The sequence below is a fragment of the Ambystoma mexicanum genome, chromosome 2p (genome assembly GCF_040938575.1).
Source record: "Ambystoma mexicanum isolate Mex_15411 chromosome 2p, UKY_AmexF1_1, whole genome shotgun sequence".
NCBI lineage: Eukaryota > Metazoa > Chordata > Amphibia > Caudata > Ambystomatidae > Ambystoma > Ambystoma mexicanum.
The window spans coordinates 1,186,856,976-1,186,881,530 of NC_090923.1; positions in this window are offsets into that span (position 1 = coordinate 1,186,856,976).

The window sequence follows — 24,555 nt, forward strand, 5'->3', positions numbered from 1 at the left end:
GTGAGCCTCGTGCCATTCGGGACAAGTCTCCCTTACTAATCTTCCCCTCCTTTATCGTTGGTTCAACTCCTGGTTTTCTTCAAGAGACTTTCGTTGAATACTTCAGTTTTTGCCATAAGGTCAGTGTTTTGAATTAATGATAATACTGTGCTATCATAGTGAGTTGAGTTTGGGACAGTTTCTTATGATACTTTATCTATCCGAGGCGTACTTCCGATACAATACCGACGCCCTTTCCAGTGATCCATCTCTCTGCCTGTTTCATCAGTCAGAGAGTTGTATCATTTGGAAGGTCTAATTTGACCTACCTACAATCAAGTCGTGTGAAAAAGGATCCGGAAGAGCCCTACCAATTGTATCCTTTTTTGGTTACCGTATCCTTTTCAATTGATACATTGGTGATTTATGACAGAATCAGAAGCCATGGAGGGTACGGATCCTTTAACTGTTTTGACTCAGTTAATCACTGACTTGAGAAATGAAATGATTACGGCACAGGACATGCTACAGCATCGAATGGATGTTATGCAAGATGCCATGCATGCCACTCCTCAGGGAGCACAGGTTCCAGTAGCCACTGCATCTGCATCTGGGACTACGGCACCATCATTATCACAGGAAACTCTTAAAGTGGTTATGCCAACACAGTTTCCCTTGGCTCCCCCGGAAAGGTTCACAGGTGATCCTAAAACCTATAGAACTTTTGTTAATCAGTGCCGACTCCATTTCCTTTGCCGGCCTAATTCGTTTCCCGACCTAACTACTAAAGCAGCAGTCGTGCTTTCCCAATTGGGGGGTACAGCGGCTGCTTGGGCTAATCCTTTATTGGAATCAAATAGCCCCTTGTTGTACGATTGCGATGATCTTCTGGCTGCTATGAGCAAAGTCTTTGATATGCGCTACGCTACTCAAGCCACAGATCTGGAGTTGCTGAATCTACAACAAGGCAGTCAACCTCTTTTGGCTTACATCACCCGATTCAACCAATTAACAGCCGAAACCCAATGGCCTGAAGACAAGAAGACGGCTGTTTTCTACAAGGGTCTTTCAGAAGAACTCAAAGATGCCTTGTCCACGGTCCCAGTGGTTCCTACAGGTTTCTCAGAATTTCTTGATTTGATTTTACAAATTGATGCCCGAAGAAATGCTCGCAAAGGAGAGAGAAAACCTTTCCTGCATGCACCGGTTCGTTCTGAGACACCGGCAGCTTCTTCGAATGATCCTGAACCAATGCAAATTGGTGCGGTGAGAGGCCGGTTGTCTAGAGCAGAAAGAGAGAACCAAAGAAAAAACAATTTATGTATGTATTGCGGTTCATCTGAGCATTTACTGGCGGCATGTCCTAAAAAACCAGTTAAGCCTTTGGGAAACGCCAAAATTCGACAGTAGCAGGAGTCCATGTGTCGAGTGTTACATCGGACTCCATTACATTTCCAGCGCACGCACCTATAGCTGTTGAGATGACTTTACTTTTTGATGATCAAGAATTGGTTTCCAAGGCTATGGTTGATTCTGGAGCCACTAATAATTACATCGATATCACATATGTCAAGAAATGTAGACAAGAACAAACCTGAAACTGTTAATACTGTGGATGGAACGGTCTTGATTTCCGGTATGGTAACTCAGGAGACTGTACCTATTCAGATGACTTTATTAAATGGTCATTCGGAGGAAATAGTCTTCGATGTCATTGCGGCTCCTCAGTACAAAATATTACTTGGACTTGCTTGGTTGACTCTTCATAATCCCGCCATTGACTGGGTTACGGGATTGATCCAATATCCTTCCGTTTTTTGCAATGAACATTGCTTTACCAGTCAGGAGGTATCAAATAAATCACATATTTTGGCCTCCATGGAGGGTATTTACACTATTAGTGTGGTACATCAGAGTGGTACACATATACCAAGTGAATATACAGATTTTGCTGATGTGTTTGACAAAAGCCAGGCAGAACAGCTGCCTCCACATAGGCAGTATGATTGTCCAATTGAACTAATTCCTGGAGCTAAAATCCCTACTGGTCAAATCTATTCTTTAACTCCCAAAGAAGACGTTGTCTTGAAAGAATACATTGATAAAGCTCTTGATATGGAATTTATACGGTCATCTCAATCGCCGGATGCCTCTCCTTTATTCTTTGTTCCGAGGAAAGAAGGAGATCTAAGGCCTTGCATTGATTACAGGGCTCTTAACGACATCACCATAAAAAATCAGTACCCTTTACCACTGATAAATGTTCTGTTAGATCAATTAGGAACTTCCAAGTACTTCTCTAAATTGGACTTGCACGGTGCTTACAATCTGGTTCGCATTCGTGAAGGAGATGAATGGAAGACCGCTTTTAATACGCGGTACGGCCTTTATGAATATTTAGTGATGCCTTTTGGTCTTTGTAATGCTCCCGCCACATTTCAGTTCTTCATGAACAATATCTTCAGAGATATGATGGACCAATTCGTGGTGATTTACTTGGATGACATTTTGATATATTCATCGTCTTTTCCAGAACATGTTAAACACGTGTTAGCTGTTTTACAAAGACTCAGAGAGAACAAGCTTTTTGTTACAGCCGAGAAATGTGTCTTTCATACACAAGAAGTGGAATTTCTGGGTTACGACATTACCAATCAAGGCGTTCGAATGAGTCGTTCCAAAGCGTAGGCCATATTGAATTGGCCCGTTCCACACAATGTCAAGTCATTACAGCCATTCCTAGGTTTTGCGAATTTTTATCGCAAATTTATTCGTTCTTTCTCCAAAACAGTGGCCCCATTGACAGCTTTAACTAGTTCCAAAGTTCCATTCTGTTGGAACCAGAATGCCCAAGCATCTTTTGAGATGTTAAAGGACGCATTTACCACTGCACCTGTACTTCAACATCCTGATCCGGATTGTCAGTTTATCGTTGAAGCAGATGCTTCCAGTGTCGCTACAGGAGCTGTACTTTCGCAAGTTTGTGCAGAAACCAAGGAGGAGCATCCAGTTGCTTTCTTCTCACGTAAGCTTACCTGATACAAACAGAACTATACTGTCACTGAGCAGGAATTACTTGCAATCAAGGATGCTTTCCGAGAATGGCAACATCATCTTCTTGGGGCCAAACAGGTGCTGGTGTACTCGGATCATAGAAATCTTCAGGCATTCAAAACTATGAAATGTCTTACAGCTAGACAGGCCAGATGGCATGTCTTATTTGCTCAATACAATTTCCAGATTACTTATCGCTCTTCCAGACAACATGTCAAGTCGGATGCTTTGTGTCGCATCGGTGAAGAGGTGAAGGAAGAACCATCGGTGCAAAATAAGTTAGTGGCAGATCACGTGATATGTAGTTGCTCTGCACAATCTTCCCTAAATAACGAGTTACAGGAGTGGGTGAAACTAAATCCACAATTGATTCAGGAATTTAATCTTGATATATACAATGGTTTTCCTTTCAAACAAGGAGTTCTCTATCTACCAACTGGTACCACTCGGAACAAGGCCCTCAGTTGGGGTCATGATTCCTTGATTGCAGCCCATCCTGGACAGAAGAAGACCCTAGAGTTGCTTAAAAGATGGTGTTGGTGGCCGTCCATAACACAAGATGTTATAAATTATGTTTCAACATGTTCTGTATGCATTCAATGCAAGAACACTCCTGGCAAACCAGTGGGTTTACTCCAGTCCCTACCTGTTCCTCAAAAACCATGGGACATGATATCAATGGATTTGGTGGTAGAACTTCCAAGAAATAATGGCTACGATACCATATGGGTTGTGGTGGACTACTTTACAAAATTGGCGCTTTTTATCCCCTGTATTGGTTTACCAACAGCTGCTGGTCTGGCTGATTTATTCATCCGGCATATATTCAGTTTTTTTGGCCTACCTTCAGTGATAATCACTGACAGGGGCTCACAATTTGCGTCACGTTTTTGGAGAGCATTAAATTCGGCATTACTAATTGATGACAGGTTGTCTAGTGCTTATCACCCTCAAACGGATGGACAGACTGAGAGAGTCAATAGCACTATGGAACAATATCTGCGATGTTTGTGCCTGCAGTTTCAGTCAGATTGGCTCAATGTCCTGCCGGCAGCGGAGTTTGCCTATAATAATTCCTACCATAGTGCCACAGGTACTTCGCCTTTCTATGCTCTGTATGGGCAACACCCCCGATCCATTCCTTTGGATTCCAGTTTGTCTTTGGATACTCCTGCAGCAGGACGTAATATTAGAGATCTAAAGAGTCTACAGACGAAAGTTAAGCAGCAATTGGAGCAAGCTAAAAAACGAGATAAGACCTATGCCGATTCTCATAGAATCCCTGCACCTGTCTACAAAGCGGGTATGAAGGTATGGCTGTCCACTAAAAACGTAAGGATACCCAGTAAAAAGAAATTGTTGCCTAAATACATCGGGGCATATGAAGTGCTCCACGTTATAAATCCGGCTGCTGTCCGTCTGGCATTGCCACAACGGTGGCGAGTGCATCCTGTATTCCACGTGTCACTCATCAAACCGTGCTCTGATGCTACTAGATTGCCTATACGGCCTGTTGCTATTTCTGTGAAAGGGTCAGACGAATATGAGGTACATGACATGCTGGACATGAGGCTACGGTCTGGGAAGCCGTATTATCTGGTGGATTGGAAAGGCTATGGTCCTGAGGATAGATCCTGGGAACCTCTGTCTAACATTCATGCTCCTGCTTTATTAAGGCGATTCCACTCGAAAAGGGGAGAGGTTGCTCCTTTGGGGGGTGGCACTGTCATGCCTGCTGGACATATCTCTGGACCGGGAACAACCTCTCCATACAAAATGAGTTACGCCCATAGAACCGCTAGACCGTTCTATTCGAAATGGAGGTTGTTCGATGCATTGCCAGGAAAACGACGTCTGCATTTTTCACGTCGTTAAATTCACGTGACTTAGTTCCGTCACGTGTGTCACGGCACTACGTACATAAGCAGCGTGGAAACATCGATCGCTGCTTCTGATTAATTCAATTTTGGCGTTTTGTAGCTGAACTCCGGACCTGCGTCCTCGCATTCCCTTCAGCAACTTCTTTGGCCTTTTGTAGCGTGTTTTCCTCCACACGCTAATTCCTGGAGCCGTGTATCCTGTCCGCGTGCCAAATCTCCACACGGAAGTTTTTCATGAACTATTGGAAGGTGATTGTGCACAGTACTTTGGACGCTATCCTGTGGTGCACCAACCCGGTATCTAGCGTGAGCCTCGTGCCGTTCAGGATAAGTCTCCCTTAGTAATCTTCCCCTCCTTTGTCGTTGGTTCAACTCCTGGTTTTCTTCAAGAGACTTTCGTTGAATACTTCAGTTTTTGCCATAAGGTCAGTGTTTTGAATTAATGATAATACTGTGCTATCATAGTGAGTTGAGTTTGGGACAGTTTCTTATGATACTTTATCTATCCGAGGCGTACTTCCGATACAATACCGACGCCCTTTCCAGTGATCCATCTCTCTGCCTGTTTCATCAGTCAGAGAGTTGTATCATTTGGAAGGTCTAATTTGACCTACCTACAATCAAGTCGTGTGAAAAAGGATCCGGAAGAGCCCTACCAATTGTATCCTTTTTTGGTTACCGTATCCTTTTCAATTGATACATTGGTGATTTATGACAGAATCAGAAGCCATGGAGGGTACGGATCCTTTAACTGTTTTGACTCAGTTAATCACTGACTTGAGAAATGAAATGATTACGGCACAGGACATGCTACAGCATCGAATGGATGTTATGCAAGATGCCATGCATGCCACTCCTCAGGGAGCACAGGTTCCAGTAGCCACTGCATCTGCATCTGGGACTACGGCACCATCATTATCACAGGAAACTCTTAAAGTGGTTATGCCAACACAGTTTCCCTTGGCTCCCCCGGAAAGGTTCACAGGTGATCCTAAAACCTATAGAACTTTTGTTAATCAGTGCCGACTCCATTTCCTTTGCCGGCCTAATTCGTTTCCCGACCTAACTACTAAAGCAGCAGTCGTGCTTTCCCAATTGGGGGGTACAGCGGCTGCTTGGGCTAATCCTTTATTGGAATCAAATAGCCCCTTGTTGTACGATTGCGATGATCTTCTGGCTGCTATGAGCAAAGTCTTTGATATGCGCTACGCTACTCAAGCCACAGATCTGGAGTTGCTGAATCTACAACAAGGCAGTCAACCTCTTTTGGCTTACATCACCCGATTCAACCAATTAACAGCCGAAACCCAATGGCCTGAAGACAAGAAGACGGCTGTTTTCTACAAGGGTCTTTCAGAAGAACTCAAAGATGCCTTGTCCACGGTCCCAGTGGTTCCTACAGGTTTCTCAGAATTTCTTGATTTGATTTTACAAATTGATGCCCGAAGAAATGCTCGCAAAGGAGAGAGAAAACCTTTCCTGCATGCACCGGTTCGTTCTGAGACACCGGCAGCTTCTTCGAATGATCCTGAACCAATGCAAATTGGTGCGGTGAGAGGCCGGTTGTCTAGAGCAGAAAGAGAGAACCAAAGAAAAAACAATTTATGTATGTATTGCGGTTCATCTGAGCATTTACTGGCGGCATGTCCTAAAAAACCAGTTAAGCCTTTGGGAAACGCCAAAATTCGACAGTAGCAGGAGTCCATGTGTCGAGTGTTACATCGGACTCCATTACATTTCCAGCGCACGCACCTATAGCTGTTGAGATGACTTTACTTTTTGATGATCAAGAATTGGTTTCCAAGGCTATGGTTGATTCTGGAGCCACTAATAATTACATCAATATCACATATGTCAAGAAATGTAGACAAGAACAAACCTGAAACTGTTAATACTGTGGATGGATCGGTCTTGATTTCCGGTATGGTAACTCAGGAGACTGTACCTATTCAGATGACTTTATTAAATGGTCATTCGGAGGAAATAGTCTGCGATGTCATTGCGGCTCCTCAGTACAAAATATTACTTGGACTTGCTTGGTTGACTCTTCATAATCCCGCCATTGACTGGGTTACGGGATTGATCCAATATCCTTCCGTTTTTTGCAATGAACATTGCTTTACCAGTCAGGAGGTATCAAATAAATCACATATTTTGGCCTCCATGGAGGGTATTTACACTATTAGTGTGGTACATCAGAGTGGTACACATATACCAAGTGAATATACAGATTTTGCTGATGTGTTTGACAAAGGCCAGGCAGAACAGCTGCCTCCACATAGGCAGTATGATTGTCCAATTGAACTAATTCCTGGAGCTAAAATCCCTACTGGTCAAATCTATTCTTTAACTCCCAAAGAAGACGTTGTCTTGAAAGAATACATTGATAAAGCTCTTGATATGGAATTTATACGGTCATCTCAATCGCCGGATGCCTCTCCTTTATTCTTTGTTCCGAGGAAAGAAGGAGATCTAAGGCCTTGCATTGATTACAGGGCTCTTAACGACATCACCATAAAAAATCAGTACCCTTTACCACTGATAAATGTTCTGTTAGATCAATTAGGAACTTCCAAGTACTTCTCTAAATTGGACTTGCACGGTGCTTACAATCTGGTTCGCATTCGTGAAGGAGATGGATGGAAGACCGCTTTTAATACGCGGTACGGCCTTTATGAATATTTAGTGATGCCTTTTGGTCTTTGTAATGCTCCCGCCACATTTCAGTTCTTCATGAACGATATCTTCAGAGATATGATGGACCAATTCGTGGTGATTTACTTGGATGACATTTTGATATATTCATCGTCTTTTCCAGAACATGTTAAACACGTGTTAGCTGTTTTACAAAGACTCAGAGAGAACAAGCTTTTTGTTACAGCCGAGAAATGTGTCTTTCATACACAAGAAGTGGAATTTCTGGGTTACGACATTACCAATCAAGGCGTTCGAATGAGTCGTTCCAAAGTGTAGGCCATATTGAATTGGCCCGTTCCACACAATGTCAAGTCATTACAGCCATTCCTAGGTTTTGCGAATTTTTATCGCAAATTTATTCGTTCTTTCTCCAAAACAGTGGCCCCATTGACAGCTTCAACTAGTTCCAAAGTTCCATTCTGTTGGAACCAGAATGCCCAAGCATCTTTTGAGATGTTAAAGGAAGCATTTACCACTGCACCTGTACTTCAACATCCTGATCCGGATTGTCAGTTTATCGTTGAAGCAGATGCTTCCAGTGTCGCTACAGGAGCTGTACTTTCGCAAGTTTGTGCAGAAACCAAGGAGGAGCATCCAGTTGCTTTCTTCCCACGTAAGCTTACCTGATACAAACAGAACTATACTGTCACTGAGCAGGAATTACTTGCAATCAAGGATGCTTTCCGAGAATGGCAACATCATCTTCTTGGGGCCAAACAGGTGCTGGTGTACTCGGATCATAGAAATCTTCAGGCATTCAAAACTATGAAATGTCTTACAGCTAGACAGGCCAGATGGTATGTCTTTTTTGCTCAATACAATTTCCAGATTACTTATCGCTCTTCCAGACAACATGTTAAGTCGGATGCTTTGTGTCGCATCGGTGAAGAGGTGAAGGAAGAACCATCGGTGCAAAATAAGTTAGTGGCAGATCACGTGATATGAAGTTGCTCTGCACAATCTTCCCTAAATAACGAGTTACAGGAGTGGGTGAAACTAAATCCACAATTGATTCAGGAATTTAATCTTGATATATACAATGGTTTTCCTTTCAAACAAGGAGTTCTCTATCTACCAACTGGTACCACTCGGAACAAGGCCCTCAGTTGGGGTCATGATTCCTTGATTGCAGCCCATCTTGGACAGAAGAAGACCCTAGAGTTGCTTAAAAGATGGTGTTGGTGGCCGTCCATAACACAAGATGTTATAAATTATGTTTCAACATGTTCTGTATGCATTCAATGCAAGAACACTCCTGGCAAACCAGTGGGTTTACTCCAGTCCGTACCTGTTCCTCAAAAACCATGGGACATGATATCAATGGATTTGGTGGTAGAACTTCCAAGAAATAATGGCTACGATACCATATGGGTTGTGGTGGACTACTTTACAAAATTGGCGCTTTTTATCCCCTGTATTGGTTTACCAACAGCTGCTGGTCTGGCTGATTTATTCATCCGGCATATATTCAGTTTTTTTGGCCTACCTTCAGTGATAATCACTGACAGGGGCTCACAATTTGCGTCACGTTTTTGAAGAGCATTAAATTCGGCATTACTAATTGATGACAGGTTGTCTAGTGCTTATCACCCTCAAACGGATGGACAGACAGAGAGTCAATAGCACTATGGAACAATATCTGCGATGTTTGTGCCTGCAGTTTCAGTCAGATTGGCTCAATGTCCTGCCGGCAGCGGAGTTTGCCTATAATAATTCCTACCATAGTGCCACAGGTACTTCGCCTTTCTATGCTCTGTATGGGCAACACCCCCGATCCATTCCTTTGGATTCCAGTTTGTCTTTGGATACTCCTGCAGCAGGACGTAATATTAGATATCTAAAGAGTCTACAGACGAAAGTTAAGCAGCAATTGGAGCAAGCTAAAAAACGAGATAAGACCTATGCCGATTCTCATAGAATCCCTGCACCTGTCTACAAAGCAGGTATGAAGGTATGGCTGTCCACTAAAAACGTGAGGATACCCAGTAAAAAGAAATTGTTGCCTAAATACATCGGGGCATATGAAGTGCTCCACGTTATAAATCCGGCTGCTGTCCGTCTGGCATTGCCACAACGGTGGCGAGTGCATCCTGTATTCCACGTGTCACTCATCAAACCGTGCTCTGATGCTACTAGATTGCCTATACGGCCTGTTGCTATTTCTGTGAAAGGGTCGGACGAATATGAGGTACAGGACACACTGGACATGAGGCTACGGTCTGGGAAGCCGTATTATCTGGTGGATTGGAAAGGCTATGGTCCAGAGGATAGATCCTGGGAACCTCTGTCTAACATTCATGCTCCTGCTTTATTAAGGCGATTCCACTCGAAAAGGGGAGAGGTTGCTCCTTTGGGGGGTGGCACTGTCATGCCTGCTGGACATATCTCTGGACCGGGAACAACCTCTCCATATAAAATGAGTTACGCCCATAGAACCGCTAGACCGTTCTATTCGAAATGGAGGTTGTTCGATGCATTGCCAGGAAAACGACGTCTGCATTTTTCACGTCGTTAAATTCACGTGACTTAGTTCCGTCACGTGTGTCACGGCAGTACGTACATAAGCAGCGTGGAAACATCGATCGCTGCTTCTGATTAATTCAATTTTGGCATTTTGTAGCTGAACTCCGGACCTGCGTCCTCGCATTCCCTTCAGCAACTTCTTTGGCCTTTTGTAGCGTGTTTTCCTCCACACGCTAATTCCTGGAGCCGTGTATCCTGTCCGCGTGCCAAATCTCCACACGGACGCTGTCTCCAAGCGCGGCTGTCCTGGGATGCGTGTATCCTGTTTGCATGCCAAAGCTCCACACGGACGCTGTCTTCAAGCGCGGCTGTCCTGGGCTGCGTGTATCCTGTTCGCGTGCCAAACCTCCACGCGGACGCTGTCTTCAAGCGCGGCTGTCCTGGGCTGCGTGTATCCTGTTCGCGTGCCAAATCTCCACGCGGACGCTGTTTTCAAGCGCAGCTGTCCTGGGCTGCGTGTATCCTGTTCGTGTGCCAAATCTCCATACGCGGACGCTGTCTTCAAGCGCGGCTGTCCTGGGCTGTGTGTATCCTGTTCGCGTGCCAAATCTCCACACGCGGACCCTGTTTTCAAGCGCGGCTGTCCTGGGCTGCATGTATCCTGTTTGCGTGCCAAATCTCCACGCAGAAACGCTGTCTCCAAGCGCGGCTGTCCTGGCTGCATGTACGCTGTCGCGTGCAATCCTGCACATGGTTTTCTGAACTACTTTGATAGTTAACAGGTGAACTTCTATTCTTTGTTCTTCGTGGGAAAGGAAGTTTTTCATGAACTATTGGAAGGTGATTGTGCACAGTACTTTGGACGCTATCCTGTGGTGCACCAACCCGGTATCTAGCGTGAGCCTTGTGCCGTTCGGGATAAGTCTCCCTTACTAATCTTCCCCTCCTTTGTCGTTGGTTCAACTCCTGGTTTTCTTCAAGAGACTTTCGTTGAATACTTCAGTTTTTGCCGTAAGGTCATTGTTTTGAATCAATGCTAATACTGTGCTATCATAGTGAGTTGAGTTTGGGACAGTTTCTCATGATACTTTATATATCCTAGGCGTACTTCCGATACAATACCCACGCCCTTTCCAGTGATCCATCTCTCTGCCTGTTTCATCAGTCAGAGAGTTGTATCATTTGGAAGGTCTAATTTGACCTACCTACAATCAAGTCGTGTGGAAAAGGATCCGGAAGAGCCCTACCAATTGTATCCTTTTTTGGTGACCGTATCCTTTTCAATCGATACATTGGTGATTTATGACAAACCTGAAGCTTCAGCTTCAACAAAAAAAGGAAGCTCGGGATCAGGATGTTTGAGGACAGGGGCAGAAGTGAAGGCTGATTTTAATTGATCAAAAACTTTCTGAGCTTCTGAAGACCATACAAATGGCACCTTTGCACTTGTCAGAGAGGTAAGAGGTGCAGAGATTTCAGAAAATCCATTGATGAAGTGTCTATTAAAGTTTGCAAGTCCCAGGAATGATTGTAAAGATTTGACTGAATTGGGCACAGGCCATTCCAGGATTGCACTAATTGTGAACTGACTCATGCGCACTCCATTGTTAGTAAGATCATATCCCAAAAATTCCACCTCTGAGGCATGAAATATGCACTTTTTGACTTTTACAAACAATCTATGTTCTTTCAGGCGCTGGAGTACTGTTTTGACATGTTTTTCGTGGTCTTCCTGGTTTTGTGAATAAATCAAAATGTCATCCAGGTAGACAACAACAAATTGATCATGAATGTCATAAAACAAATCATTCATGAATGCCTGAAAGGTGGCCGGGGCATTACATAACCCAAAGGGCATGACAAGATACTCAAATAGACCGTAGCGTGTTTTGAATGTGGTCTTCCATTCGTCCCCCTCTCTCATACGTACGAGATTGTAAGCTCCTCTGAGATCAAGCTTAGTAAATATTTTGGAAGATCCCAATTGATCAAGGAGGACAGAAATCAGAGGAAGAGGGTAGTGGTTTTTATGGTTGCTGCATTCAAAGCACGATAATCAATACAGGGACGTAAATCCCCTTTCTTCTTAGGAACAAAGAAAAGTGGTGATGAAATTGGTGATTTGGAAGGATGAATGAATCCCATGGCCCAGGCCTTGCCTATGTAATCTTTAAGGACTTCATCTTCTTTGAGAGTGAGGGAGTACACTCTGCCGGATGGTATCTTTACTCCCGGTATTAGGTCTATTGGGCAATCATAGGCTCTATGTGGGGGTAGAGTCTCCGCCATCCCTTTGTCAAAAACATCTGTGTAATCTGCATATTGAGAAGGTATCACAGAGACAACATTTTTAGAGACAGCTCCAATATGCATAGTAGGAGAGACCAGCGCCCTGACCGGACTATCCTGGGTAATACCGAGTAATGTAGTACATCGAGTATTGCATATATTGGAAGGGAACTGAATCTGAGATGTCGACCAGTCAATGGCAGGATTATGTAGCTTCAACCATGGAATGCCCAGAATGACTTTGTAGGCTGGTGCTTTAATGATATCGAATGATATGTCTTCAGTATGGCCTTCATCGGTACTCATATGTAGTGGAACCGTTTGGTGAGTTACCATTCCTGAGACAAGAATTGAACCATCCACTGCATTCACTGTTTCAGGTATAGTTTTGCGAACCAGTGGTATTCTTGACATAGAGGCAAAGCATTGATCAACATAATTACCTTTTGCACCTGAATCAATCATGGCTGTTTTCTAGAATGAAACACCATGATCTAAGGAAAATGTAACAGGTAGGCGGACTAAATGACTCGGATTCTGTAATGTAGAGTCCAAAGGTGAGTTTCCCGACATAGGGACTCTGTCTACTGTCGGGATCTGGCATTTCCCGCCTTTCTTTTGGGCTTTTTGGGGCAATCAGGCAATAAGTGATCAGAGGCCCCACAGTACATGCAGAGATTGTGTGATCTACGATATTCTCGTTGAGCAGGGGTAAGTGGTCCCCTAACCACACCAATCTGCATAGGTTCTGGCGCAGAAAGTGAGGAAGACGAGGCCTCTGCTGAAACCGTGCTGAACAATGCTGGTTTCTTTTCACCACGTCTTTCGGATTCACGAGCATGAATCTGAAGGACTAAATCTAGCAGTTCCCCGAATGCCATGGGGACTACAGGAACAGTGGAGAGGATGTCCTTTAATTCATATGAGAGACCTTGATAGAAGACGGCTGTCTTCTTTTCCTCAGGAATATTTATGAAAGACTGATTGACTACCCCTCTCTTTTAGTCATGTATGGAAGCTCAGGTAAGGGTAAAGGGCAACCTATACTTATAATTAGTTAGGTTATCGCCTAGTTGAGAAAAATAGCGCGGACACTGCTGCTTATTACAAAATATCTATCTCTTTAATGATTATAAAAAAATCTTAAAAAACATTTCAAACGAAATGTTCAATCATAACATCCATCATTTATCTCATCTAACAGGGGAATTCTAAAACTGGAAGAAACACTAAGTGCATAACATTTCATCAAATATGCATTCATGACATGGAAAAAACATTGGATTTTCCTTTGAACGGTCGACATATGTTTCGGCCCAATATCGTGTACCACTGTTGTCAGCGGTGGTTACGGAAATCAATGCAGGGCCATCTTCAGGACAACAATTACTTTATGGTAGATCAATCTTGTTCCCCATTAGTACACAAACACATCTACGAAAAATACATAAATATTTATTAAAATAGTGTGAAAACATTAGTTTAAGAAAAAGAGAGAGACTAAGAGATTGTGTTTCAACTCAACTCATTTTAGGAGCGATGGCTAGTTTTTTATGTATAGTACTAGACCCCCACTTATCACTCCTGATCCATAAACTGTAGACTATTGAGAATAATCGGACTTGCAGGTATCTTTACATTTCTTAGAAAACCCTTGTCTGATATTTTTGTATTGATCAAAAAAGAAGTACAACCTAATTAATTTTATATTTGTACTGATTTCCGCAATTGATTAGAAATGCCAAGAAGGAACTTACTTATTCACGTCTTTTATTTATGTTTCTAGAATTTCATCTTGATTGAGCTGTAGCTAGCTCTTTATTATTGTACTTGATCGTATTCAAGAGAGTAGAATCAATGAAACTCCCTGGTGTGCATGCCTACAAATTATTGAAAAGTCACTACTTCAATATGGTGGCTCTGTTGATATCAACTTGGTGCATGATAATTGAAGCTGTGAAAACACAAATTGACAACTTACATCGTGATAACAGCTGTTGTATGTATGGTTTCACGTTGAATATGGCCTGGTTCCTTTCAGAAGGTTATTTGGGCAGGTGTTCGAAAAACAATTTGTTTCCTAAGATAACAAAGCAGAGAAAACGTATAGATGTAGACATTCTCGGTTTAAGACACCTAGTCATGCATAACTGAGTTCAGTGTGTTAGCCATTTTATGTATAACATTTTCTTGCATTTGTTTTCTTGCCAAATCGTATAACGTGGTTGTGAGCTTTTATTAACTCTCGCGTGTTCTACAATTGTTAACGTCTAAGCCTAATTACTTCTGGGATACCAAAACATGTGCGCAGCCTGGCATTTTTTTGGCAGGAGCATTTAACCTTTTACAAAATGTCTTATCTGTATGCCGGCCCGCTTCCTTTCAAAGAAATACGACCAAAATCATATGTTTTCTTTGTTTTTTAGAGATGGCGGTTACCCTACGTTACAAGCGTGTTTGTTACTTATTAACATTAAAGTTAGGGTGGGTGTATATACCTCGTACAAAAAATTATGACACCCGCAGTGCGAAACTCAATATACCTTTTGGCTAATTCAAAATTGAAAATAGCGGTGTACCACTTCATTTACCTTGCTTTGGGCTGTACATGCGCTCAGGAGATGCAACCTGTCTCCCCAGGTACACAATCAAAGTCTCAATGTGTGAAGAGATTTCTTCTGTTTGCAACCAGCAAGGTTAAAATCCTATCACGTGATCCCATTACGTATTGACACGTACTTACAAGGTTTATGGGACATGTGGTCCAATATTAATACCATGCAAAATACGAGGCTCGGTATACCTTTTAAATAGTTTGAAAAATACTGGTATAGCACCTCATTTACCTTGTTTTGCGCTATACATGCGCTCAGGAGAAACGACTTGTCTCCCCAGCTATGCGCAAAGTCTCAGTGTGAGAGGGAACGGACCTGCGAGGTTGGAATTGTATTGCATGATTCCAATCCATATTGCTACGTGATTACAAGATTTGTGGGAATTGTAGTGCAATATAGAACCATTTTTATTTTTCATTTCGTTTTAGAAAGACCATGGCATCTGCAACATGACCTTCTATGGAATTAAACTTTTCTCATGTACTTTTACTTGTAAAATCACGATAAATGTGATAGTATTGTAAATAATCACCTATCGCTTTCGTCCTTGACCCATTATGGTACGATAAATACTCTCGTTGTAAGGTGTTGAGCATACACACCTATATTGGAGTATGGATAGAACCAACTATTATTACAGTGAATATTTCATTGTTGCTGTAATTAGCAGCAACGAGCCCCTTGGAAAACGGTGGTTTTATAGTCATGAGAGGGGCGTGTCTTGCCATACGTCCGCGGGGAAGCCTGAAGTGTAACAAGGGGAGATTTTATTTGTTCTTTTGAACTTTTCGGCCACCCCAATGAAGATTGCAAGGGGCAAAGTAATGGGCCTCTTGGTACACGAAACCTATTGAGAAGTAATGCTAGAATCAACTTGTGGGAAGGAAGAGACAAGTCCCTGTAAAACCCACATAAAAGAAAAGGGGTCTCGACAAAGTCCTGGTAAATCAATATTGGAAGTGGACATACATCCGTCCCCTGAGACAGAGATATCATCTTCTGGATTGTTGAACAACTTCCTGATAGAGCAGGTTGGGGAGGAGGAACCCTTGGGAATAATAAAATCTCTTAATTCTCAGAAACCAGTGGTACCTCCTAGGACCTTCAACAACAGAAACACTGGCTCTTTTCCAGTAAATAAACCAGAAGAGGTTGAGTTGCCAACTTCTGAGGACGAATACAAACCCTTCTCCAACGATTACCCCAGAAAAAAATGATGACTTTAATGTATGTTCCATAAACAGTTACCAGAGAACAAATGTACCCTGTGACAAATATAAAGAGCAGGATCAAGGGTCTGAATCCTCAAGCACCTCTGAGGAAGAAGACTTGGATGTCCATCTGGAGCTAACTCAGGAGGACAAAGACAAAGAAGATTACTCAGAGAGACAACTCAAAAGGAGTAACCAGACTATGGATGATCCCTTTTGTGGATATCCTGGATACCAAGAGGAAGGACTCGACTGCGGTTCAAAAGGGGACCAGCCAGAAAAGGTAAAGTTGTCTATCCCAGGTTGTATGCCCACTGGCCTTAACAAGCTATCTGCCCGAACTGATGAGTATCTATGGTCAGGGAACAACACCACTTATAAAGTTCCTGCCAGTCTTTGGAAGATGGATCCAGGCCCAACTAGACACAGGCTGTAAGAAGTCAGCCATACACCCGGAGTTGCTGCTTAAAGGTTGGACGAAGACCGGGAAGAGAGAAGTGGGATACAGTCTCTATTATTATTCTGAGAACAAAGGTCTGGGTGACTACCTCAATTGTTCCCAAGTTACCGGTCCCTCTAATAACTGGAAGTGAAGTTCCTCATTTTACACAGTGGGCCTCTCACATAATAAAGATGGAACAAGGACCAAGAATGTCAGGACTAGATGAACTCCCTATTGAGGAAATAGGTCATGTGAAACCACTGGAGAACCTACCATCTTCTCAAGAAGGGGAAACCGATGAGTTGAGGGGAAGGATATGTGATGAACCTAAGGGCACCATACTTTTTACTTTTCCTCAACACGGCAATGTGACTCCTAAGAAAAAAAGAAGAAAAATACTGATGCAATTCAGTGATTTTGCAATGCTGAACCCAGATGGAACACATCCAATAAAATATCCCAAAGAAACACCATCAATTGCAACTTCTGCAAGCACTGCGAGAAGGAGGCCCAAGGTGGAGGTACTAAGAAACTACCATCAACATTCTAGTGGCTATAGAACAAAGGAAGCTGACCTGGCAATAAAAACACACCACAAACAGAACAGAGGTTGGTGGAGTGAAAGAAGTAGTAGTAGTCGAAGGTGTAGAAGCAGATGCCGTAGTAGCAGTGGTTATGGTCGGAGTGGTGGTAGTGGCTGTAGAGAGAGAGAGACACTGTAGTAGGAAAAAGACGGAAGAACCAATTGGGTTTCAGAATGTGAATAAGTGTAGCAGGCAGAACTGAAAACGTTATTATTGTCAGATCCAGCGGGAAACCACTTATGCAGTTCAAGTGCTGGCAGAAACCAGAACTGGATAAAGTGGTATGGCCTCTGTCTGACAGGCATATCAGAAGTACCGAGCCGTCGCCGGGAAAAAGAAGAAGGCACGGTTAGGCGACTCTAGAGCACTTGTACGAGCCCAACCTTGTTTGGCAGAGTGGACCACCGCAAACTCCTGTACAGCTAGTGGGGCAAGAAAACTCCGGATAACCTGCAGTCCCCCGGGAGAATGCAGGTTCCACTTGGAGCAGGGAGAGAGAAAAGTGACCTTGCTGCTTGGGAGCAACCAGCTGCTTGTTATTACAGCAGGTCGTGGGTATAAGGAACTCATTGTCGCAACAGTAAAGACAGACACAAGTGATCACAGTTCAAGGGTGTTTATTAAACTGTATGCAGGTTGGAAAAATGCCTAAACTTAAATCTAAGATGGGATCAAGCATCGACCATCAAATGAAAATAAGGCAGTCGTAGTGGTGTAGTGTCAAATGAAAAAGGGCCTATACTAAGAAACCTATTGCCAACCCTTACAACTAATACACAAAGGGTCTGGCATAGTTTTCAAGAAAAGAAAGAAGTGTTAATAAATAATATGTCAGGATATGGTAGCCTGGGTCTTCCTTCCCCACGTTTTGAGCATGGGGTAAGGTGGAATCTTGGAGCACAGTACACTCTCAAGCTACCCTAGCACGAGATGACAGTTCCACTTGCAGCTATATATAAAGGTTGTCGATGGCCAAGTCTCGTTTCTCTTGAAAGTCTCTTGCCTCTGAGGGTCTGATTTATTCAAATAACAAAACAAAGGTTCCTTCAACAAATGAAAGTTTGTTAGGGAGAAGTCTCTGTTTAGGCTGAATTTCCTAACCTAGTGAGTCCCCCAGCAGCTTTGCTGGATTTCTGGAGTTTGTTTTTTTTTCTCCTGCCAAGAGTGAGACTCTTTTTCTCTCACTCTTGGACATGATTTATGGTGTTCCTTTGAATGTTAATGTGTTTCATGGGCTATGGGGTCTTTTACTCCATAGGGTCTCATATGTTTTTTGTTATGTGTGTTACACAGCACCCTTCGTGCAGTGACACCGGGGTGTCATAGTGACCCCCCCACCATAGACTCCATACCCTGGACTGACTACTGTCTCCCAGGGCATGTAAAGTCACCATTGGCTTTACTAGTCCCAAATTACTAACAGAACCAGTACAAACCATCATATTGTGGACGTACTGGTAGGGGCAATTCGATTGCCCCTGGGTCTGTTGTTCGAGGGGGCACTGTCCCGTCCCCCCTCGTTGAGTTTTGGCTGGTGGCAGTGGATACTACTTTTTATTTTCAACCGCGAATATATCTCTATGGGATTTTCCCATTGTTCGAGGCTAATACTTTTTAACATAGCCTCTAACATACCACCGGTTTATTTAATTCATATGAATTCACCGGTTGGTATTTTCTGCCAGAACTCGGTTTTAAAATGGCGTTTGTGTTCGCCTCTGTAACTCCAAAGCAAAGGTCGAGTCCTTTGTTCAACTTTTTGGCGGGCTTCTCCACAGAAGCCTCCAAAAGTGGTGCCACTCTGTCTGGGTATCACAGGGGGTGTGGGAGGGGGTTTAGGCACCCTGGACTGAGTTACTGTGGTAACTCAAGTCGCACTCTTGTGTGATTGGCCCAAGTGGTGGGCCGGCCGGCTCACCACTTAGCACGTTTGATTGACAGCTAGGCTGAGTGAATGGGGGTGTGCTGCATAAAAGCAGGTCTTTTGGGACTGGAACTTCAGAAGTCGCCACAGGACCTGAAAATTCGACGAGGGAGAAGCTGAGCCGACCTGCTACGAAGACACCACCGGTGGAGCCCTGCTGAACCGACTCACCACTTCCCAACGACAGAGGAGATCTCCCGGCTGGAGAGTCTTCTTCCCCTGACTGGTGGGCACAACCAGTTTACCTTCTTTTCTCGCATCCCAGGACGTCTTGTGGTCGAATTACCCGTGCCAAGCACCCCGGCAACCGGATAGCCACTTACCACTGGACCGCGAATAAAAGGACCGCACCTTTTAATTCAGAACTCGGCAGTTGGTTTCTTCCCTGGCAGTGCAACGGACTCCTGCTTTCCTCCCCGACGAGATCCTCTCTTCCTCCGGACGAAGCACCGACTTGCACCCGCTGCCAGGAACAACTGCCCCCGCTGCAGCGTTCTCACCATTTTAAGGTACCGTGTCCACCAGGCCTCGCTTTCTAAAGATTGCTACAAGGTAACAATAATCCCTTAACCTTCTGGACTCGGCTGGCCGCCTTGACCACCTAACTGTTCCCTTTCTTTTTGGTCCAACTCTTTCTGAACTTATTGCGAGACTTTTGGGCACTTTGAACCGTGTGACCTTGGACACATCTCGACCGGAGCCTCTTAAAGTGGGTCCGGCCTTGTTAACTTTGACTTTACGGTTTTAACCTGCCTTCTTCTCCTACTGTGTTCTTCCGAAAGTGTTGGGATCTGGTTCTATCTTTGATCTGCCTTTCTCTCCCTTTTAAACCGATTGATTAGAGTGCCATCTTCGTTAAGCGCTCACCGCTGTCTGAAAATAAGTGTTGCTTTACTTAAGACTTGTCTAAGTAATCGTTGAAGGGAGTGTATATCTTTTAGTGACCGAGATTTGTTTTTAAATAAATAATTATATTTCTTTTACACCAAGCTCTGGTCAGTGTTTGCTTGTTCTACTGTGTTCTTTTGACCTATTGTGAATACTCTGCATACTGCCTAACTCTTCTTGAGAGAAGTCTGACTGCTCAGCCACAGCTACCAGGTAAATCTGGGTGGTACAGACTGCTACCAATTGGGTTTACTGCCAACCACATGTAGTCTTAAATCTTTTGCAGTGGTCCCAGAGGGAACTGCACAGGTTTCTGCCTAACACTGGTGGCAGCTGTGGGATTTGTATTGAGTATACACTTTAGTGTGCTTTTTGAATACTTTAGGACAACTAACCACAAAGCTTAGCACTAAAAAGCTGATTTTCTAACTATGGGCCTCATTACGACCCTGGCGGAATTCGGAAAACGATGGCGGAAATGCAATACCGCCATCGAATAGCGCTCGGTGCGACTATGACCCGTCACCGCAAAGTACGAAGCCATTAGCGACACCGTAATGAACGCCAACGCTAACTGCACCAAGCACGCGCGCGCGCGCCATGCCAAACCGTAAACACCACCATGGCGCAAGGGTACGCTAATTCCGACCCTAGCGGACATGTACCTAACGCCATCAAGCATGGCGGAATGTACCATTCCGCCATGGTGAGAAGTACGGCATCGCGAATCAACCGTAAACGGCCCCACTGAGTGCCTGTACACCGCTCCCTGCCCACAAAGTACAACTCCCCGTAGGTGCAATGAAGTCACAATGCAACCATTGAAATGCACAAGTCACCCATGCATGCCAACGAACAAATGAAACACAAGAGGGGCCAATGGGAGCTGCAGGGCACAGATGGCACGAATACAGAAGCCATCCCAATGGACATGACCACAGTCCCCCACCAAGAAACGCACGCAAACACAGGCACCTGTGACCAGCAATATTCCGAAAATCACATCATTCCACCAGTCCACCTGGCTGACCGGCATCTGTTACACAAAACCCAATCCCCCGCCCCTGAGCATGACAACATTCAAACAGTCATATTGGCAGCCCCCATCCCTGACCTCACGGGCTTCGTAGGCAAACGCGCCCAGTACAGTACCACGCAACTAAACTCCGAAGCTGGAACCCAATGCAGATCTCCTCACAATACATCGCTCCCCAAATAGGAATATGCCACATCACTTGCAAAGAAGAACGCTACACGGGCCAAATCAGAATAGAAATTTAATGCACAACAAAATCACCAAGGCCATACAGCCATCAGGCCATGAACTCCAAAACACATTTCACCATTGTGGGCTGCATCGGCAAGAAATGACCAGCCACTACTTGTGTGACGCCCTGTTCCATCATGGTACACAGAGCCACATTCACGTACGAAAAGGCAACATGGAAGCGCACAGAACCGCAGGGCCGTCCCAATGGGGAGGTACTAGTCCAGCTGAAAGGCCGAAATGTTGCTCCGAGCCACTAGTACTGCGTAAGGGCATGTGGCCCATTGGCGATCGTCCCATAAGATCGTAATGCTGCTCCACTGATTAACACGAAGCAGCAGGTGTCGGGAGTAAAAGCCATCTGCAGGAGTGGCATACAGATGGCAGTGGCAAAAGGGGAGGAGATACCTGTCAACCAAAAGAAAAGAAAAAGAACAGAATGGCCATCAGAACTACATCCGAACAACTCACTTCAATGATCACACTGAATCCACAGCCATATGCATGCTAGCCCACTCCAAAGGATCATCACCACCCCAAAACCACTTGCGACTCATAACCATCTATATCGAGGTGTAAACACCATCACAAACGAGTGTACCTGTGCATGCGTCTGTCAAAACAGAATCCATCTGATGGGATTGTTAACGTGCATGGACACAAGTGTCTGAAGGCGCGTCGAGAAAGGGAGGGCTCAACAAGGCCAGATAGACGATGGTCCCACTATGGCAGCCCTGCATCACATAGCGCAGGGGAGGCGGATAGATTCCAAGAAGCCCTGAACATGGCAAACTCTGTATCAAATCATCTGCCCATGCATCCATTCATCATTCCCTCATCCCGGTATAAAAACGCCAGAACATTTACTCACATAACATTAGAAATATCCATTGAGTCTGTGCGTTATGCAGCCTGCAAAATCCACAGTGCCCCAGCCCGTAATTCCAGTGTTGTGAAGTAACATGTATTTGGGAACGTCCGGCCTCATCGCCCACGTCGCTATTGCGCATCCCAAACTATTCATATCAATCATTGCTTCCTCACCATGGCCCCTGTCTCAAGGACATTGAACAATAGAACGTTATATTTGCAGTCAGACCTGTGGGCATCTCCTCGCCGCGAGCTGAAAACCGAAAGCGCCGCCCTTCGAATTCCTCATTTGCAACATCACGTCGAAAAGGCATCTGTGGCCGTTTGAAATCACAAATTAATCCATCTAGTGCGGCTGTGTGTGAAAATGGCAACTGCCTTCACCCACAAATGGGACGCCCCGCCCGTCGGTGCAACTCGGTACAGTGATGCATGAGGGCCGACCGTTACTCGAGTACTACGTTCCACTGACCCTTCACAAGTCTGTTCGCGACGGCAAAGATTGTATGTGAAACAATGGGACCATAGCCGAATGTACATATCAACAAATGTTACACGCCCATCGGGTACAAATACATGATTGCAATAGCAAGATGCCATTACCGAATTGCAGCGTTGTGTGCGGGACGTGCTCGGCCAAAGGGGAGAGCAGCTTGCACAGGTGGAATGAATCACCACAGGTGGAGGCCATACAGCCTGAAAACACATAAATTGCACACCCAGTCTCCTCCCACAACCACACACACTCCGAAATGCTACCGGCAGGACTCGCGATGTTGGCCCTGGGGGACCTGATAGCACTGCAAGTACTCCAACTCCAAGAAGAAGACGAACACCAACTACAACCGGCCGCACGGAGGAGACGCAGGAGGAGGAGGAGGGCAAGGCAGGGCCAGCAAGGGCCGCCAGCACAGCCACTACCACCACGCAGGCAGGCCGCAATCCCACGCCTCCGAGCACATCCGTTCAACCTCACTGATGAGCAGATCCACACCCTTACCGTTTGGACCGGGACACCATAGCCGCCATTGTGGACATGACACAGGCTGACCTTGTCAGCATGATAGATAGCCCAACCGCCATCCCACCCCTACTGAAGGTGGTGTCTGTACTCCACTTCCTGGCCACAGGCACCTACCAGCACACAGTCGGACAGTTGCATGGCATTTCTCAGCCACTGTTCTCACGGACACTATTGCAAGTGCTCGATGACCTCCTGCAGCACGCAGACGACTACATCTCCCTACCACGCTCGGAGCAGGAAATTACAAACACGAAAGTGGGATTCCATGCACTTGCCGGCATACCGGGTTGCATTGGTGCCATCGACTGCACCCATGTTGAATTGGTCGTCCCACATGCCATGGAGGCCCAGTACCGCAACCGAAAACAATTTCATTCCCTGAATGTACAAATGGTGTGTGACTCCAACAGGATCATTACACATTGTTGTGCCCGATTCCCTGGATCAACCCATGATTCTATGGCCTTGAGGAACTCTACAATACCACGCTACATGGAGCGACACGCAGGGAACAGATCCTGGCTACTCGGTGAGTCTCATTACATGCATGATAATGTGGGGTATGTGATTCGGCAATGACCTGGCAGGAAGGGGGGGGGTGGTGTGCGTACGTAGCAATGGCATTCCACATAATCCGTTTATCGTCCACATACAGGTGATGCTGGATATCCACTGAAGAGATGGCTCCTCACACCAGTCCGGAACCCACGGGACCAGCATGAGGAGGACTACAACCATGCCCACTCACGTACCCGTGTAGTCATTGAACAGGCATTCGGCCTACTGAAGACTCGTTTCCGCTGCCTCAGCAGGTCTGGCGGGGCACTCCTGTACCGCCATGAGAAGGTTGCAAAGATGGTGATGGCATGTGTCATGCTCCACAACATGTGCGTACGTAGAAATGTGCCCATGCCCCCTGACGCAGAACTGCAAGCACCTGATGATGGTCATGATGAGGGTGGGGATGTGGCAGCACCTCAAGGAGTCTGCGAGGCCCCGGAGGGCCGTGACATTCGTCAGCATCTCATTGATGCATGCTTCTAGCACTCACGCCTGGTGGCTGATACATGGACACGGTACTCGTGGCACTGTGTGTGTCTGGTACATGCACAATATGGACTGTACGCCTATGATGGCCTCGTACACAAAGATCAATGTCCACGCATCTCATTGTATGATCGTGCATTGTTTATGGCATATGTGATATCATATTGAACACCATATCGACCCGCCACCCAAGTGAGCCCAACACACCCCCTCCACCCTCCTACCTCCCCCCCGAACACCAGTGTCCAAAGATGCTCATTGTCAGTGGGCTGTCGCTATTGCAAGCCCCCTCTGCGGGTATCAGGGGCACCCCTGCCTGTG